A 20,191-nucleotide genomic window follows, 5' to 3' on the forward strand; every position below is an offset into this window, starting at 1 on the left:
GATTTACATTCGTTGGTCACAAAATGTCACTACTCTAAATAATTATTTTTCACTCAAAGCCTACTTGTCACCATTCGTTTCATCAAGCACGAGTTCAAGAAACCTGCTACGACATGAATTGTTATTTTTATGTTGTGTAAATAGGGAATAATTAATTTTAGTAACACTATATCAACATCATCGAGTTGTGCGAATAGATTTACATGTGGTCTTGTGGTTTTAATCGAAGTATACAGCACGGTCTAATGTAGAGTCATCTCTATTGTACAACAACTCGGTAATCGAAATGCATTAAAATTTAAACAACGATCTTGGTTCGTCGCACCAAAAAATATGTTTACTATCACGATACTCTACACAGGCCGTGTAAATCCTTTTCACACTCGTAATAGTATACCAACAGCTACCGGCGACAACGTTTAACAATACCAACGACACTAAACATACGATACCTACCCAAGTAAAATTACCATTTTCACCTGGAGGTCGGTCGTAACCCGAGTAGAAATACCATTATCCTTTGGAGATTTATCGTTTACCCAGTGTAACAAACCCCTTTTCCTTTGGTAATCTATTTTTCTCTTGGTAACAAACCTTTTTCACTTGGAAATATATTTTTTCTCTGGTTAACAAACCTTTTTCACTTGGAAATATATTTTTTCTCTGGGTAACAAACCTTTTTCACTTGGAAATATATTTTTTCTCTGGGTAACAAACCTTTTTCACTTGGAAATATATTTTTTCCCCGGGTAACAAACCTTTTTTCCTGAGCAACAAACCATTTTCACTTGTAAATATATTTTTTCCTGGGTAACAAACCTTTTTCACTTGGAAATATATTTTTTCCCTGGGTAACAAACCTTTTTCGCTTGGAAATATATTTTTTCCTTGAGCAACAAACCATTTTCACTTGGCGGGTCGTCGTTTACCTGACTAAAAATATCATTTTCCTTTGGAGATCTGGGGTTTACCCAGTGTAACAATACATTTTCTCTTGGTCATCTAGCTTTTCCTAGAGTAACAAAACCATTTTCATTTTGAAATCTGACAAACACACCCGACAATTTGGTGTTTGTTGTATTGACGATAGTTTGAAATAGATTACAACGAACAGTGACGGAAATATACACGGACTACCGGTTTCAGAGTATACCCCCTTCAGTCGTATCACATCAATATCATCGGTTACCCACATACAATATCCTCTTGTACACCGAAATGCATGTTTTGGAAAATTGGACAATAGACTTCCATAGTTCTGTGATGTCCGGGTTCGTGCTTTGGATTTTCCAGAGTCAAAATGTCTGAATAAAACACCTCCTCGACGATGGTTGGTATGTGGATAACGGGGTTCGGAAGACGGTTGGATTTATGTCACCCATCGCGATAACAATTCCAGGTCGAGTTTTCCTCCCGCATGTTTACTATATTGTGTCGTTATTGGTCAATGTATGTCTCGACATTCAGTTTGAAATCGGAAACCCTGATAAAGTATGTAACAGGATCCGGATATCAACTCTGAATCGATAAACCAATGAACAATATTCAAAGTAAACATGTTGCATTCCACGAAAAAATACCATCCAGACATACGTCGCGCTTGTTTGCCCACATCAGTATACGCGTAAATGGAGGTGTGTGACATTGCATGTAATGTGTTGGTATACAAACATCGATCCACAGACATTATCATAGCCGGTAGTTTTGATGTAGATCGAATGTCATCACACCCGATAACAATGTCATACCAATAAGCCACATTGCAATGACTCTGAGTCCGCGCTATTACATCGATATTTCGACACCGTTCACTGATTTACTCGATGGTGTTATCGTGTTGTAACATTACAAGATAGTCATGGCCCTATCTCCGGACAGATCACCCAGATCGCTAGTGACTGGATACATCGGTCAATATCCGTCGTGTTGTCCGAAGTTTTCTGCTGCAGCGTTTGACCTATGTGAACTATCGAAGTATGGGTGCTCGAAATGATTGCGATCAGTCTTTCAGTCACGATGCATGGATGTCGCTACTCCCACATAACGACTCCAGATAAATATCGCGAACAGTGATTCTGCAAATCTCGGACTGATACTGTGATTCAATAAGGTGTGTTTCTGTGGAATGAAGACTGCAATCGTACACCACAATAGAACACTACCTCGCGATTTCACACGCAATCATAAAACACATCATCGTAAGGATTCAGTTCGTCCGGTGACATTTCGAAACGGTCATCGCCACGAGAGATCGGTATCATTTTGAAACGACATCGTCACAAGTCTATTGACGTCGATTCTGTTGGTCATGTCAATCCGTTTCACAATCCACCGTTTTTCAACTCCCCGCACCATAGTGTTACGACACAGACAAGAAGCGTCGGTGGAAATAATAAAACACGGAAAGCACACTTTGGTGTTATTTGACATGGATTTTACACCCGACGAGCCTTACATTCGAGCGATACATTGGAATGACACTTGTATTATTGACGTAGAAGGAGCAGAAATGTATCGATTTATTGGTTTCGTACATATCCAACAAAAACCAGGGTATGTGATTGTGCGTGGTTCGCATATTCGACTGTGAACGCTCTATTGGTATATGCTGTATAGTTCACTTTCACCGTCGTGCGAATAACCCATGTTACGGTTCGATGTTTGTGTGTCTGTATGTCACGCTTCAGATTGACTCAGAGTCATTGCAATGTGGCTTATTGGTATGACATTGTTATCGGGTGTGATGACATTCGATCTACATCAAAACTACCGGCTATGATAATGTCTGTGGATCGATGTTTGTATACCAACACATTACATGCAATGTCACACATCTCCATTTACGCGTATACTGATGTGGGCAAACAAGCGCGACGTATGTCTGGATGGTATTTTTTCGTGGAATGTAACATGTTTACTTTGAATATTGTTCATTGGTTTATCGATTCAGAGTTGATATCCGGATCCGGTTACATACTTTATCAGGGTTTCCGATTTCGAACTGAATGTCGAGACATACACTGACCAATAACGACACAATATAGTAAACATGCGGGAGGAAAACTCGACCTGGAATTGTTATCGCGATGGGTGACATAAATCCAACCGTCTTCCGAACCCCGTTATCCACATACCAACCATCGTCGAGGAGGTGTTTTATTCAGACATTTTGACTCTGGAAAATCCAAAGCACGAACCCGGACATCACAGAACTATGGAAGTCTATTGTCCAATTTTCCAAAACATGCATTTCGGTGTACAAGAGGATATTGTATGTGAGTAACCGATGATATTGATGTGATACGACTGAAGGGGGTATACTCTGAAACCGGTAGTCCGTGTATATTTCCATCACTGTTCGTTGTAATCTATTTCAAACTATCGTCAATACAACAAATACCAAATTTTCGGGTGTGTTTGTCAGATTTCAAAATGAAAATGGTTTTGTTACTCTAGGAAAAGCTAGATGACCAAGAGAAAATGTATTGTTACACTGGGTAAACGCCAGATCTCCAAAGGAAAATGATATTTTTAGTCAGGTAAACGACGACCCGCCAAGTGAAAATGGTTTGTTGCTCAAGGAAAAAATATATTTCCAAGCGAAAAAGGTTTGTTACCCAGGGAAAAAATATATTTCCAAGTGAAAAAGGTTTGTTACCCAGGAAAAAATATATTTGCAAGTGAAAATGGTTTGTTGTTCAGGGAAAAAGGTTTGTTACCCGGGGACAAAAATATATTTCCAAGTGAAAAAGGTTTGTTACCCAGAGAAAAAATATATTTCCAAGTGAAAAAGGTTTGTTACCCGGAGAAAAAATATATTTCCAAGTGAAAAAGGTTCGTTACCCAGAGAAAAATAGATTACCAAAGGAAAAGGGGTTTGTTACACTGGGTAAACGATAAATCTCCAAAGGATAATGGTATTTCTACTCGGGTTACGACCGACCTCCAGGTGAAAATGGTAATTTTACTTGGGTAGGTATCGTATGTTTAGTGTCGTTGGTATTGTTAAACGTTGTCGCCGGTAGCTGTTGGTATACTATTACGAGTGTGAAAAGGATTTACACGGCCTGTGTAGAGTATCGTGATAGTAAACATATTTTTTGGTGCGACGAACCAAGATCGTTGTTTAAATTTTAATGCATTTCGATTACCGAGTTGTTGTACAATAGAGATGACTCTACATTAGACCGTGCTGTATACTTCGATTAAAACCACAAGACCACATGTAAATCTATTCGCACAACTCGATGATGTTGATAAAGTGTTACTAAAATTAATTATTCCCTATTTACACAACATAAAAATAACAATTCATGTCGTAGCAGGTTTCTTGAACTCGTGATTGATGAAACGAATGGTGACAAGTAGGCTTTGAGTGAAAAATAATTATTTAGAGTAGTGACATTTTGTGACCAACGAATGTAAATCGATCATGATATTACAATATATGCTTTCGTCAACATACCGACTTGGTGTAGAAACACTTTCACGTTTTTTTGAATAACTGGATTCTCGAGACTTGCTACTTGTACGATGTATCGTTGGTGGGCAAACTATAACGACCAATTTGTATGATAATATATTTTAGTTGTATTGTTGTGAGGATAACCATGTGATGACTCAGCGCTTTTCGTAAGCAAAGTAGGTCGATTTGTGTGTAAGATGTAAGCACCGTAACTAGAAAACATATGTACTCTGTTGTTGGAGTAGCTGATTTATTGTTATGACATGGACATATCCTGAAGCCTTGGTTTGTTGTCTTACGAAAGATGAGGCGACCTCGGTGTCGTAAATTGTGTTAACTAAACTCGTATGGATACCACAATTGTGCTGGACTTACACATGGTATTCGCATACTGTACACATACAAACTTTTGTGTAAACAACTCTGGTGTTTCTGTTAATACTAGTTCTGTGTTGAACTACTTGATAATTACGATACATGAACAACCATTCAGACAATAAAGTTCTTGAGGTATCGAAACAGTTTGAAAGCACCACCAATCATTGTACAGGTTTGTAGCATGAGCGAATATTTTCGTGTAACATGAATATATTTCATACGTCTTCGGTAAGAAATGAGTTATGTGGGATAATAATTAGTATCGTAAAACTTGTTGTGTTTGATTGCATACTTTTTTAACATTGTTTGTTGTTGAAAGACGGGTGAGTTTACATTTAAATATAGTAAGCAGAGCAACTCAAGTAATAAATTTTACTCGTTTGGAAATCGACAACGGAAAAAATACCGATGAATGGAGTAACAGTAATAATATGTGTGGTATCTTATTTTTAGTGATATGCAACCAATCTTCAAAATCTTCTAATTTATCATGTCATAGAAAAGCCAATTGTTATGAATTCAAAACAAAAGTACTGTGATTATCAGGACAAAGGGAATTGAGATCAACGCAGTATTTCGAAGTGGTATGTTCAGCAATCACTAAATGATAAAAATATCAAACTGTGCATACAACTCGGTTAGTTAAATGATACATTTACAAGTTTACCGAAATCTTGATTTAATAATGACAGCTTGATGATGAAAAGCTCAACCACTCCATTGTGTTTATTACAAAGTATTTGACACAGACAAAATATTGAACGAAGGCCCACCACTTGGTTTCATTACAAGGTGAGTGAAAATTGTTTTCTGTTGGTCAGGTATGATTTGCATTTAGTAAAACGATCTACGTCGATTAAGTGACGCTGTTTCATATCCGATGAGTGAGTGAAATTTCCTTATGGTTTGATTTAGTGGGTTAATTACCTGCGATTCAATCACATACAAGTAAGATCTTTTATGGGTTGAGTATTGTAACGACCTTTACTTTGACGAATGACAATGGGGAAATTTTCGATTGCATTGTCGGTGTATGTGTTGGACCAGTGATTCTAGTACACCTAACTATAGGATACATTTGGCAAACATCGTACAAATGGTTTCGTTGTGATGGTAACGACTTTCAGCGGTTTGGTTTCATGTCGGGAATTATTATTTGGAGGTTCAAAAACAATCAATACTACAAATGAACAACAATGCAAAATACGTTAAGTGAATTACAGTGTAGCAAGTACTCCCTTGATATTACGATTGTTGTGTACCAGACATTTCTAACTGAATGCATCTAGCAAACATATACCAATTTACTTTTGTAATGATCAAAGTCTTAGAGTGTATAACCTCGCGATATTTTACATTTAGCACGCACAATGGGGAGTTACTGAAATGATCAAGAATTGATTGCTAGCTTCGAACGGTACTCGATACTCAAAGTGATATTTTCACACTCTGTAAAGTGCATATGTTTCAATTCTCTGTCGCAAATTCCGACAATAAATCGTTGGATTCAATGGTAACGATATTTTGATATACTGATTCTACACTTAGTCGTTTCAATTACCCGTTGGGAATCGGGATAATAAAGCATTTTGTATCGGATGTTCAATGTATGAATACTGGAATTATTACATCTCTAGTGCTGTTTATCGCAAACGATAGATTTTAATAATTGTACTGATTGTTGAATGTAATAATACCGATATTGCTGTTTCATCTTTAGTCTTGGTTACTGGAAACAATTACATTTGTAAAATATTTCCTGATATCGCGATACGCAGAGTGATTTTTACCAAGGTGGAGTAATCTTCCCAATCAAAACATTTCAGACACACATAGTTTACAGCTTAATATGTTAATAACATTGGTACTGAAAAGTTTGTTGCTGTCATAACATTTACCACAACGCCGGGTTTAATTAACGCAAATAATTTAATAATAAAGTAATGATCAATGTGTCAATCCTTATGTTTACATCATGATAATTTTTGATATAACACCTGTGTTCGTTTGTAAGAAACTACGATGGTCAGACTGTCAAATCTCGCATACTCAAACATATTATGTTAATCTCAAGTCGCCGACACTGAGAAGTAATTACTTTTGTCTTTCAAAATATACCGAGTAGTAATTAGTTTGTCTTGCAGAATATACCGCGTAGTAATTCCTTTATCTTACAGAATAGTAACGACTTTTCAAGTTGAATAAAAAAGACGCGTAGGGATATGAATACAACCAAGCTTGTTATGGATTTTAGGTTTTAGTGATTGTATGGATTCGTGTATGTTTGGTTGTTTTTCGTATTGATACTGTTTGAGTTGGTCGGTTAACGGATTTACTTGACAATGTTTTCGTGGTTGATTCTTTGAATATGGTAAGATGGTAAGATGTCGAGACGTAATACTATTTCGTTAACTCAATTACAACAAAACATAACCAGCATTCAAGTAATCCGTAAGCTACGAGTGGATTTAAAACTTGATGCTGTTTTGTGGTTAACTCAAGTCAGTGGTCATATTTGTGTTGATTTCAGGAATGATCATGACGAGTTGGTCGGGTAAATTAGTGGTAGTAACTATGACCGTACAGAGTTGCTGACATTCAAACATCTTTTACGCTGTAATATACGTATTTTATTGTAATAAATTATTTCTCGGTTATTGTTCAGACATTCAAATCTCGTATACTCGAAATATAATATGTTTATGTCAAGTCATTTATGTGTCGATTAGTAAATAGCTTACATTGTCTTCAGAATAGTAACGACCTTTACAATTGAATAAAAACGACCGATCATACGAATACAACCAGGATGAATTAATTCAAATTTGTGAGTTGCAGTGATATAATCAAGTAAGTGAAAACTAGATTTTGAATACTTGTTAATGTTGTAAATAATTCTTTTGAGTATGGTAAGATGTTAAAATGTCGCTTTGACAAACGAAAAGTCGGATCGCGAATAGAGTTGCAATGTTCCATTACTTGTTTCAAATCAATATGCGTATAATATCAATATGGGACTGTGGAAAGTTGATAGTCATGTTTGTCAATCCTATTTCAATTCACACAACACCAAAGTCAAAATATTTCGTTTCGGATTATCTCAATTTGCCTATAGAACATCTCGCGAATGGATTCCGACCCGTGCTATAACTAGATCGCTATGTCTGATGCATTATCCTGTCAGCGACGTAGGGTTTTACAATTATTTCACACCTTTTCGAATAAGCGTCAACTTCGCAAAGGATTAGGGCGGGATCAGAAATAAGTGAGAATTTGTCGGTATTCGAAACACCGTCTACGCCGGCTCTGTTATTCGTTAATTATTAAATTTTACCAGTGAAATCCGGTTCTGTGACAAACTAAGTACCAAAATAGTATCTTGTGAGTGATTGGAATGTATGTAACAGCAAGTCGCGAAAGATGGTTATGTCCGAGACAATATCTTGTTAGCGATCGCGGGGTTTGCAACCTATTTCACACCTTTTTGAAGTGTTAGTTTGTGAACGCGGCTATTGTTGGTATCACCATCTATGCCGGTTATGTGACAAACTTATTACCAAAATATTACTTGTGCGTGATTCCTATCTTTGTAACATCAAACCACGAGAGATGACTATTCTGATGTGCTATCTTGTGAGTGTTCGTAGGAAATATTTCACACCTTTTTGGAGTGTTGGTATGTGAACGCGGCTATTGTTGGTATTCGAATCACCGTCTACGCCGGCTCTGTGGTAAACTAAATAGCAAAACATTACCATGCGACTGATTCGAAAATTGCGCTATCGCGGTGAAGTCACGACTGTGAACAGCAGACTAATCTATAGGTGCGAAACAGCGGTACGGAAGGTGCGAATAATCCGAACTGAAAGTATTATCCAGCTAGCAATCAATAGCGAGGAAAGACTTAGAACACGATCGGTCATTTGTCACGACTAAACTACATCATATATAATAATTTACGATATACACATTAACAAAGGTTCATTCACATGACTATTTACTTGATACATATTCATCACCGTGCGAGAGATGCCTGAAAGGGCGATTCACGGCCGCACCCATAAGAACACATGGCGAGTCACCAGAGACCGCGTAAGAATACACGACAGGCGAATCACCGCCACCGCCTATAGCAAAAAAGGCGAGTCACGACCCCGAGTTTTCACGGCGAATGACCGCCACGAGCTATACCTGAAAGGGCGAATCACGGCCGCACCCATAAGAACACATGGCGACTCACCGCCGAGAGGGGGGTCTAAAAAGGCGAGTCACCACCCCCGGTTTTCAGGCGAGTCACCACCCCGCCCATAAGAACCCCAGGCAAATCACGACCGATCTACATAACTACTGTTAGTGTGGAAGGTAATATTGAAAAATGTATATGTCGATCCATATTTATCTTACACCCCCTAAAACGTAAATTATTTGTCACAGACCTTATAACTCACGTAGGTCGAAGTTTTTTGCATGCGAGGAAAGATTCAGCCAGCATGCCATTGTATACTAGGGCTGCCATACGTACGGAATTTCCTCTGTGACATGTCCGAAACTTCACTGTTCAAACTAGCGTTCGGGAGGAATTTCTAAAATATGGCAAATGTCCGGAATTTTGAAGACTTGACGTAGGCTCATAATTTTTTTCGTCAATCAGCGTAAAAACAATAATTTTTGGGAATATTTATGCTGATGCATGATTTTTTTTCGCGCTGCGCGCGATTTGCCATCGCATTTATTGATTTTCATTTGTCGATCCTCGCAGAAAACTGCAATAAAATATACATAGAAACAACCTTAATTTACTGGAATAAGCCTAATTGTAATCGCGATTATAGGAGAACGGTATATTCCTAGAGATCGTTAAGGCCGCTTAAATGCTTTATTCAAAGATAGTGGTTCCAAACGAAGGGTCGGTTACCTTTGTTCTAGGGTTTGCGAATATGTTGAAGTTAATCAGCCTCCCAAATAGCCCGTGAGTAAATGTGAGCAAAGGTGCTGACTTCTTTTAGTAATCAGCTCGTCAAATTTTGATCTGAGCCACGGAACATATTCAAATTGGAGATGGAGTAGCGACCATAAAACGTTGGAAACCACTGGATGCGGGGTGTTTATAAATCTCCGTGGTGCGCGCCGGCATAAGGTTGATAAACAATCTTATCGCTAGAACATAAACATGACGTAACGATGTGCAATTACGGTCCCCGTATTTTCGAACTGTTCATTCTCCACGAGCTCTACCGCTAACTCCAATCATGTGGGCGGAGAGTAGTATTTAAATAGTAATATATGGAACAACCAATAATATTGACAGAATTCATTCAAATATTTTAACGACCAGGTGGATATAAAAACCAGATTCCTACAGCAAGCACCCCCGCCCAGAAGTTTCATCGTTTACCCTATAGTGTTGGCTTAACATCACTGTTTATTTTGGCGGAAGGGGCTGAAAACATGTGCTTTCGGTCCCGGTTGCACAACACACAGCCACATACTCCTGAACCGGATCGTGACCACCTCTGGTCTATGAGCAAAGCTTTTCTACTGTGACGTCATAACTCATTTTGAAATCCAATAATGGGCGCTAAAGAGTGTCCGGAATTTGGGTTGCAGAAATATGGCAACCCTATTGTAGACAAAGTTGCGTACTGTAATCATGGGATTATCACATATCATTTTTCAAGTATTTTCGGTCCCAGTGTCTCATCGGTCCCAAATCTCCCCTACACCCTCGTTTGATTGCGCGGGTAGTTTTATAATAAAGCACACAGCGTCATGTATATGAAGGAACTTACCGGTTTGTAATATGTTTTTCCAGAACGACCCTACAATGGGCGTTGTCCCTGAAGCACGTCTGAGCAGAATGCATATATCCACACGTAAAATCAGTAACTCCTTTCCCTGAAAACGAAACTGTCATCTGGAAAACTCAGACAGCCCCTGCTCACTGTTTATCGATGTAGGCCTACTGATGCTTTAGCCACTAATGTTTCGTGGTTTTACATACCACTAAATCGTAAACCCGAAAGACGATATAAACCGAGCTGAAACGGTTTAACCATTATATAAGGCAGGGGCGGGGAACTTCACCAGTTGGCGGATATGACATGAGAAAATGAAATACAAAAAGTTTGATGGTCATATTTCTTAGGTTGGCCACATGATCATGTAAGACCGGGATCTGTCTGTGGGCCATATGTTGACCGCCCCTTATATAATGGTTTCTAAAACCTTTTTTTATACCTTCGACCCCTAAATTTTATTTCCAGCCTCCGCGTTTCCCGAAGCCAAAATATCATCAGAACTAATTCATGAAACATGGTCTATCTATTAGTATTGTTACGTTCGATGATTCAAGTAAGCTATTATCCAAGACTATTCAATAGTAACGGTATAGTATAGCTCATAATATCTGCCTAACTGATATGTTCTTGATCTAGCTCTTGCTTAAACAATAACTCATACGACGAGGTTACAATATGAAATCAGTATATTCTACAGCAGAATAACTTTAGGACAGGCGACACCATCCAGAGTTCACTTAAACGAAAGACGAGTAGACAACAGAACACAGGATATAAATACGAAGCACAACACACGAGGAAATAATGATTGGCGGTAATTATTAATCCTAGACAAATAAGAAACAAACGATACCAACGTAAAATGCACGAACATAACATTCCCTCCCTTTTAAGAGTACAAGGTAATTTATGTTCGCCGATAGAACTCAATTTGTTTTCGAATTCTAAGCGGATAACGTCAGCCCGACGTTCGAGCAGGACTATAGTTGCAGGACGTTGTGCCCTATTCCTGACCAATGGTTGCTCACTGCTCAGGTTGTGACCGTTGAGGCTGAACAACTTCATGTGTGGCTGTACCATTAATGGTGGAAATCAAGCGTGGTTGGAGTTGGTTTTCATGCTTTCTCCGATACCCATGATCTGTTTTTATAATGTACACAACACGTCCCAATATTTCCGTCACCACCCCAGCGCGTAAACCGAGGAACCAATCTCAAAATGCCGTAACTGGTTTCGATTTATCGAAGGGCGAGCACAAACTTAACAAATTGCGTGGCTGTTGACCATGTAAAATCTCAGCAGGCGTTTTCTAGTCTATGCCCGGGTACGGTGCACATCGGTACGTAGCGAGAAGTGTTTGCAGCTCGAAGCTGAGATCTTTTTCCACGTCGCAATTTTTTATCAATCCAGTTTTTAAAGTCTGGACGAAGCGCTCCGCTTCCCCGTTCGAGGCAGTTTGAAAAGACGGTGATGTGATATGGTTGACTGCCAAATTCGAACAAAACGTATCGAATTCATTCGATGTGAATTGCGGTCCGCCATCCGTGACGATTATTACGGGCGAGAAGACTTCCCTCAAAACGTTGATTACACGCAAGGTCGTGGTAGATCCGACATTCATTACTTTAACGTAAGGATATTTCGAATGCGCATCGACGATAACAAGAAACATTTTATTTTTCATTGGACTTGCGAAGTCCAAGTGAATCCGTTCAAAGCTTTCAGAGGTTTTTGGCCATTCGCGATACTGACGACCAGGCGCTTTCATTACTTTACGGCAAGCGTCGCAACTCTTCGAGATTTTCAATGTCGCGATTAATGGAAGGCCATGCGATGTAACGTCGAGTCATCTGCTTCATTTTCGCGATACCCCAATGTCCTTCGTGCAACAATGATAAGGCTCTCGCTCGAAGTGACAGCGGAATTACTACGCGCTGAAAACCATCAATATTGAGCATCACTATGTCTTCGTGCAGAGAGCGAATGTTTGCGAGACGAAAACCAAGTGAAATCATCAACGTGCGTCTTTGGATTCCAGTTACGATAAGTGACAGATAATTTTACTAGTTCCATGGTTTTGTCTTTCAGTTTCGCGTCGCAGATTTCATTGCGAGTTAACGGTAAGCCATCGAATGCCATATTAATAGCGTGAACGATCTCCGCGTTTTTACGAATTTCCAGTTCGTCAAACTCAACGTCGGGACCCTTTGGTAGGCGAGATAAACCGTTGGCGTTTCCGTGCTGATTAGTCGGTTTATTGCGAATATGGTATTGGTAAGCCATGAGCGTTAGTGCCCATCTCTGTAAGCGTTGCGCCGTAATCACGGGAATTTTCATGTCCGGCGAAAAAACAGCTAAAAGCGGTTTGCGGTCCGTTACGAGCGTGAATTTTCTACCGTACAAGAATTGACGAAATTTAGTGACTCCGTAAATGATTGACAGAGCTTTCTTCTCTATTTGAGAGTAGGATTTTTGCGAATCGGAAAGCTTTTTCGATGCGTGCGAGATCGGTCTCTCTTCGCCACCGTGCTCGATTGAGAGGACAGCGCCGATTCCGAATTGAGAGCATCCGTTGACAAAATGAGATGCTTGTTTACTTCATAATGAGCTAACTGCGTAGCGTCGATTACGTCGTTTTTGAGAATGCAAAAAGCTGCGTCACAGTCCGTATTCCAAATGAATTTAGCATCTTTTTGAAGAAGGCGATATAACGAAGCGGCTTTATTCGTAAAATTAGGAATACACGCGCGATAATAATTGACTTTGCCCAGGAATGCCTGTAGCTGGCGAACATCCCGAGGTTTAGGCAACTGTTTGATTGCTTCAACGGATTTGTTAGACGGGCGTTTGCCGTCCTTGTCAATTATATGATCAAGATACTCGATACTACTTTCGAAAAATTCACATTTAGCGAAGTTAACGGTGAAACCATATTCTGTGCGGCCTGAGGCGCTCAAAGAGTAGCGATAGGTTGCGAAAATGGCCGCGTTCATCAGTGCCAGTAACGATTATGTCATCGATAAAACTAGCAACACTGGGTAAGGCGGCGATCATGTCATCAATACAACGTTGAAAATTTGTGGGACTAGATGCGACTCCGAAACACATGCGTCGGTAACGAAAAAGACCGAATTGCGTGTTTATGACACACAAATTCTTCGCATCATCATCTACTTCTAGTTGAAAATAAGCATCGGCAAGATCAATTTACGTGAAAATACAACCAACCGGTAACTTATGAAGAATTTCATCTAAGGAGGGCAGGGGATGTTGATCTATCTGAATTTGTTGTTTCAATGCTTTGAAGTCACCACAAATGCGTACAGATCCATTAGACTTAGTGACGGCAACAATAGGTGCTGCCCAATCACTGTAATTGATTGGCTCGAGGATACCTTGATTGACTAATCTACTCGATTCGGTTTGAAAAGCGATTTGCCTTGCGAAAGGCAAAGGACGTGGCTTGTTAAATACGGGCTTGGCATTAGGTTTCAAGTGAATTGTCACCTTTGTCTTGGTCAGGGGTTCTCAACCTGGGGGCGCGCCCCCCTTGGGGGGCGCTGGAAGCTGTCAGGGGGGCGCGAGAAATTGACGAAGTCAATATAGGGGGGGGGGGGCGCGAGAAATTGACAAAGTCGGTATATATTGTACGTGTCTGAACATGTGTTTCACATCCATTATGAGAAGACGATTAATGAAGATGAAATTTATTCCATATTCAAGAAAGCTTGCAACTCTAGCAACCGCGCTCAACGGAGTATAGTCTGATTTCAACTTCATTTGAGCAATTTTTTGAAATTCTTCGGAGATACAGAGAGCAATTCCCACGTGTAAGTCATTCATTGCTTCATAGCTTTGACAGTAGCCTAAAGCTTGTCGCGCTGGGCAGCTGTTGTTAGTAGCTTGCGAACTGCACTGCCTAAGACAGACTTAGATCCAACATAGGTGTCCCGGTGTCGGCCTCAATTAGGCTATAAATCAACACAATTTAATTAATTTCCAAAACTGATCAAATTTAGCCTGGCAGGACAGAACGACGCCTTGCTCTCTGTACTCACTACCAACATCAGGATTAGTCTCAGGGTGACCTACCTTGAAATTAATTAATGGATGTCTTGTTCTATGTTTTTTTGTTATTTTCAAATAAGTTTTGAGAAATTTTTCAGCAATGTAAAAGACTCAACAACTGGAATGCAGATTCAAAATTGGCGTAAGATATACCTTATGTATACTATTAGATCAGGGGTGGGCAGCCTGCGGCCGTATAGAAGGGAATTTGAGCGGCCGTCGACGCCTAATTCAATTAGTATGTGTTGGCGGCCGTAGACATGGAAATTGCAATTACTAATTCACTCCCGCATTTTCGAGAGATTTTAATTAATCTTGAAATTTTCTTCGCCCTCCGCACAATTCAACAAGAATTCATTTTTCGATTTTAATGCAGTAGCGCCCTTCTTAATCTGAGCCGGAATGGGAATTGTCAAGAAATTACAATTCGTTCGCGGCCCTGAAAATTTTTCGCGCTTCGCGCGACAATGCGCAGCTCCCCGCAACTATTCATAACATTGCCACTCGCTTTTTCGGTGCGCACAATAGGCCATTGTGAAAAGTAGAATAGTCTGGAGTTCACCGGAATGGATATGGACAGTTTACCATAGGAATTTTGCGTCCAGATGGTTCATTGCGGCTATGCCCTGGAATGCAGCCTTTCGCTACATAAGCAATCGAAATGCGGCCATGATTATCAAAAACGTTGCCCACCTCTGTATTAGATGATGTGCTGTTTTTGACATGACGATAATTGAAAGGGGTTTCATGGGGGGCGCGAATCTTTTGACCATCTCCAAGGGGGGTGCGTGTCAAAAAAGGTTGAGAACCACTGGTCTTGGTGCATCGTCTTAATACATTAGAGAAAACAGAGGGAAACTTAGACTTGAAAGGCTACCAATTTGTCGTTCGAATCACAAACGTCAATAGTATTACAGGACTGCGATTTGACCATCTGCGAGGAAATTGCATCCAAAGCAGACGTTCCCTTAGCGGGCATGGAGAAAGCATCGCTCCAATCGAGACCAAAAATGTTTTGCCCACGGTGTTCGTCGAGAACTACCAATTTCAAGCCAACTCGAACTTCGGAACCCACCTGCAGCGCAAATACCTTTCACTTTCAGTGGCTTGTCGATGTACGCTACGAAAGAGCAATGGTATGCTGAGAGTTTCGGAGAGCCAAAGTTTTGTACCCAGTCAATCCCACCATGGAGGCGGGTGCACCAGTGTCCCACTGTGTCGGCACGCAATGCCGTCGATGCTGGAGTTGATCCAGAGCTGGTTTCCTACTCGTCGATATAGTTGATCGATGTCGAAGGAGAGGAGCGGCGTTGAGCAGAAATTGACAGATGTGACCTGTTGCGTGACACTGCGTTTGGTCGACATGCCCACAGGTTTGATGTGACCTTTACGACCACATTTCTGACATACTGCATGTCGATATTGACAGTCTTGTCTCTGGTGATCGATGAAACAGCGGCTGCAGGATATCAGTATTTCGGGGAAGTTGCCCTTAAATGGATTTGGAAGGTTTTTTCCCCTTCTGATAACTTCCCGTCATTTTATTGACGATGGAAGTATCTTTACCGTTACTCTCGCCCTGGATAACCGTATCAGATTCAAGCGGTCTCACGTATGTTGCGGCTACTTTGAGAACACGTCGTCGAGGGACTGATTGGTTTGTGTTAAGACAATGCCGTCTCACATGTGCGTGCGGCGTATCTTTAATGATGAGATCGTGCATTAGTTATCAACGTAGCTCTGATCACAGCCTTCTCTTGAGCATGTGAAGTTGCAATCCTTGGAGATTCCGCGTAGAGCAGCGATCCAATCGGCGTACGACTGTCCCGGCTGCATTTTGCAATTGGAAAATTCGTACCTGGCTGCTTGCACATGAATTGAGTCCTTGAAGTGAGTAGACAACTTCTCAGTCAACGCGTCGAAGGATTGTGCACTGACATCAGCAGCACCAAACAAGTTTCGTATGAGCGAGTAGGTTTCGGGTCCAACCCATGGGAGTAGACACGCTCTTTTCTTCTCCATGTTGGAAATGCCGTAAATTGCTAGGTGATGGTTGAATCGTTGCGGATACTGGTCCCATTTCTCCTTTGATTTTACAAACGAATCTAATTACGAGCGGTAGCTTCAGATGTTCACGCACCGGGACTTAACCTCTGCGCTAATGCTGCAGCTTTTGCTGTGTCATATCTTCTTTGTGCTGTGCTCGTTTTTGGTCCAAATCTTATCTGTGACCAGCATTTTGCTGCTCCAGCTGTGCTTTTTGATTTGCCTTTGTTTCATGTAAGCTCGCCATCATTGCCTACTGCTTCTCGAGCAGCTTTAGCATACCTGAATCCATGCTTCATCTTCGTCGCAGAAATAACTATGAATCCGACTTCTGACAACAATTGTTATGTTCTTGATCTTGCTTGAACAATAACTCATACGACGAGGTTGCAATATGAAATCAGTATATTATACAGCTGAATAACTTTAAGACAGGCGACACGATCCAGAGTTCAGTTAAACGAAAGACGAGTAGACAATAGAACACAGGGTATGAATACGAAGCACGACACACGAGGAAATAATGATTGGCGGTAATTACTAATCCTAGACAAATAAAAAACAAACGACACCAACGTAAAATGCACGAACATAACACCTACCGGTAGCTCATTGGATGCTGCAAATTCAGTCTGCAGTCGACAGTAAGATGTCCAGTAACGACATCAAGGTGTGTATATACATAATTCTCAATCAAGTGAGGAAGCTGATTTGCCAGAGCCCAAATGAAATACGCGAAATCATTCCTGACCCATTTTTCTGCAGGTATTTCCATCATTACCAATTATACATACGATTAACATACACACACAAATCAGCACCGTAACTGCCGCACCCCAAACCGAGCTCGATGGGAGGCCCAAAATTATTTCGTGAATTAGCATAAATCATAGAGTATTTTTGGAATATTTAAGCAATTTTTTCAAAATTCAAGTAGCCATTTATCTTTATTATTGGTTATTGGGCCATTACCGCGCCACGACCCACCAAGACATACAATCAAGTTTTAGGCCATATAACATGCGACTCCAAGAAGTGCGTCAGAACGATTGGCAGCGAGAAACGCTTGGCCGAAAAGGTCTATGCCAGTGCTCTTCAACCTTTTTCGACGTGGTACACCCTTTTACCGTTTGCTCAAAACTCGTACACCCCTGTTCATTATGGGTCTTCAAAAATGACAATTTTTCTCAAATCGTACTGGCTACTTGATAAAATTGTTAGGTTACCTAACTTAAGCCTACACACCAAATTTGGCTCAATTCCAACCGGTAGCCGCATTGCTACGGGAGAAGAAAGTTTCTATTTATTATATAAAATAAATAACGAAAAATTTGAAATTTTACTGTTCACCCCATGAAAGTATTAGGTTGTCTATAAAAACGATGTTCTTCAAATTTGGTTCACTTCCGACCAGTAGAAGCGGAGTTATTGCCGTCAAAAAATTTGGATTTGAATAAAATAGTATTTGGTCACAGAGTGTATTCGCAGCCAGTTAAGCCGCCCGCCACGCAAATTGGAATTTATTTCGTGTCAGCCGCAAAACAGCATGGCATTACGAACGTAAATCAACCTAAATGTAACAGTATTGGGGAGAGAGTAGGTAAAGTTACTGCTGCAGAAGCGGTAATTCAGATCAGCGATGATAGCAGGCGCACCAGCCTACTGCGTATCAGGCCTGCCCCACACCACACCACACACAGTCGATAGTAGCACTTGGGCTGCAAGAGATGTCAGTAACCTCAGATCGTATGCCGCTATACACAGTCTATTGTCGCTAATTTGCATCACTAATAACAAAATACCAAATTGCAAATGTATGGCGAAACATTTGACATAAAATCGGCATTTTAAAACAAAAGGTTTTCGATTTCAACATGGAAGCTGTTTCGACCCTGGCTGGCTAAGTCACTTCATTTATGTGCATTGCGGTATTTATTAACGTCGGGTAGGAAGTACCGATTCAAGAAGTCTGAGCTATCGCGGCGGTTCCCTCAAAAATCACTAAAAGACAAATGACTAGCTGAAAACATGTTTGTTAACTGCATACTTTCCAACACCAAACGGATCCATTGGTCTATTGCCAACAGCTAAATGAATAGGAGAAATGCTTATGACATCACAATCAAGCGGTGTACAGTATTACACTTGAGATAACATCGTACCATATTGCTCATTAACCTGTGCGTAAACCTGTAATGGCCCATAAACCTGCCTTTGTGATAGCTAGCCATCGGCTCATTGTAATTCGGATCTCGTACACCCCTGTACACCCCATCCAAGTGGTACACCCTTTGCAAATTCTGGTACAGGGTGTAGGGGAGATGGGGTACCGATGGATCAAAAATTGGAAAATGATCGCTGGCCCCGAAATGTTCAGCCGAAAACAGCAGATCTTTTGATGGCTCAGCACTTTGATACAAGCTCTACGTATCGCGCACATATACATGAATACCCGTCTTTTCAAAAAATATTTATGGACGTTCAAAATTTGTTGCTCGAACATGTCATCGGTCCCCACCCGGTGGGTCCAATGACACACGACCCGGGGACCTATGACACATATACCCTAAAAAACTCAAATGTGACTACTTTTCTTGCTCAGTATTATAATCTAAGCTGCAGCAAGCCAAAGAAGAATGTTTGGTCGCAATTGTGAAAAAATAGAATAAATATTAACTCAAATGTTGTCATAAAATCACGTTTCGATTTAGGCTCGAACTTATAAATTTGTGGGTACATACAAATTGCCCGAAATCGACAGTGTGACTTCCAAATACCTCGTTATAGCGATAAAACATCATATGCAATTATTAGATAAAGATTTTCTGTACGTAGGCATGTTTCATCGATTTCATGATTAGTATGCTTGATTATTTTGCTTGATTTGGCTATTGTATCATTGGTCCCCACCCTACGAATTTTATACATGAATCCAAAAAAAGTCCACTCAACGAAAGTACTGAAAAAATATTAGGTGCCATTATATAGCCTGATACAAGCCCTACACTTCACAATAAAAATTATCGCTGGTTTGTTCGTGTTGAAGGTTACAAAGAAAAATGTATATGTCGATCTAAATTTAGTTCAGACCCCCCAAAACAAAAATCATCTGTGAGAGACCCCATAGCTCGCCCACGTCTAATTTTTTTGTATGTGAGGAAAGATTTTGCCAGCATGCAATTGTAGACAAGTTCACGGAGTGTAATCATGGAGTTATCATAGAGAATTTTCAAAGTATTTTCGGTCCCAGTGATCCATCGGTACCACATCTCCCCCTACAACAACCCCGGTTGAAGAGCACTGGTCTATGCCCTTATGCAGACCAAAGACTTCGCTATATATACAAAATACATATAGGTTTACTTGTTCATAGGCGCCTAAATGACTGGCGCCGAATGTTCCTGTCTTTGCAATCTGAACCTAACAAGACAAATAC

At 40.3% G+C, this 20,191-nt stretch overlaps 1 long non-coding RNA gene across 1 annotated transcript in view; it reads left to right on the plus strand.

Moving 5' to 3' along the window:
* The window catches only part of LOC145446073 (uncharacterized), a 44,521-nt gene extending 25,487 nt beyond the window's left edge, over positions 1–19,034 (plus strand). Inside the window, exon 4 of the long non-coding RNA XR_013917201.1 lies at positions 18,173–19,034. This is a non-coding gene — a long non-coding RNA (uncharacterized LOC145446073). The remainder of the gene's footprint in view (positions 1–18,172) is intronic.
* Positions 19,035–20,191: the final 1,157 nt, after the last annotated feature.

Source organism: Botryllus schlosseri, chromosome 1 (genome assembly GCF_051294905.1).
Source record: "Botryllus schlosseri isolate E-star chromosome 1, Bs_hap1, whole genome shotgun sequence".
NCBI lineage: Eukaryota > Metazoa > Chordata > Ascidiacea > Stolidobranchia > Styelidae > Botryllus > Botryllus schlosseri.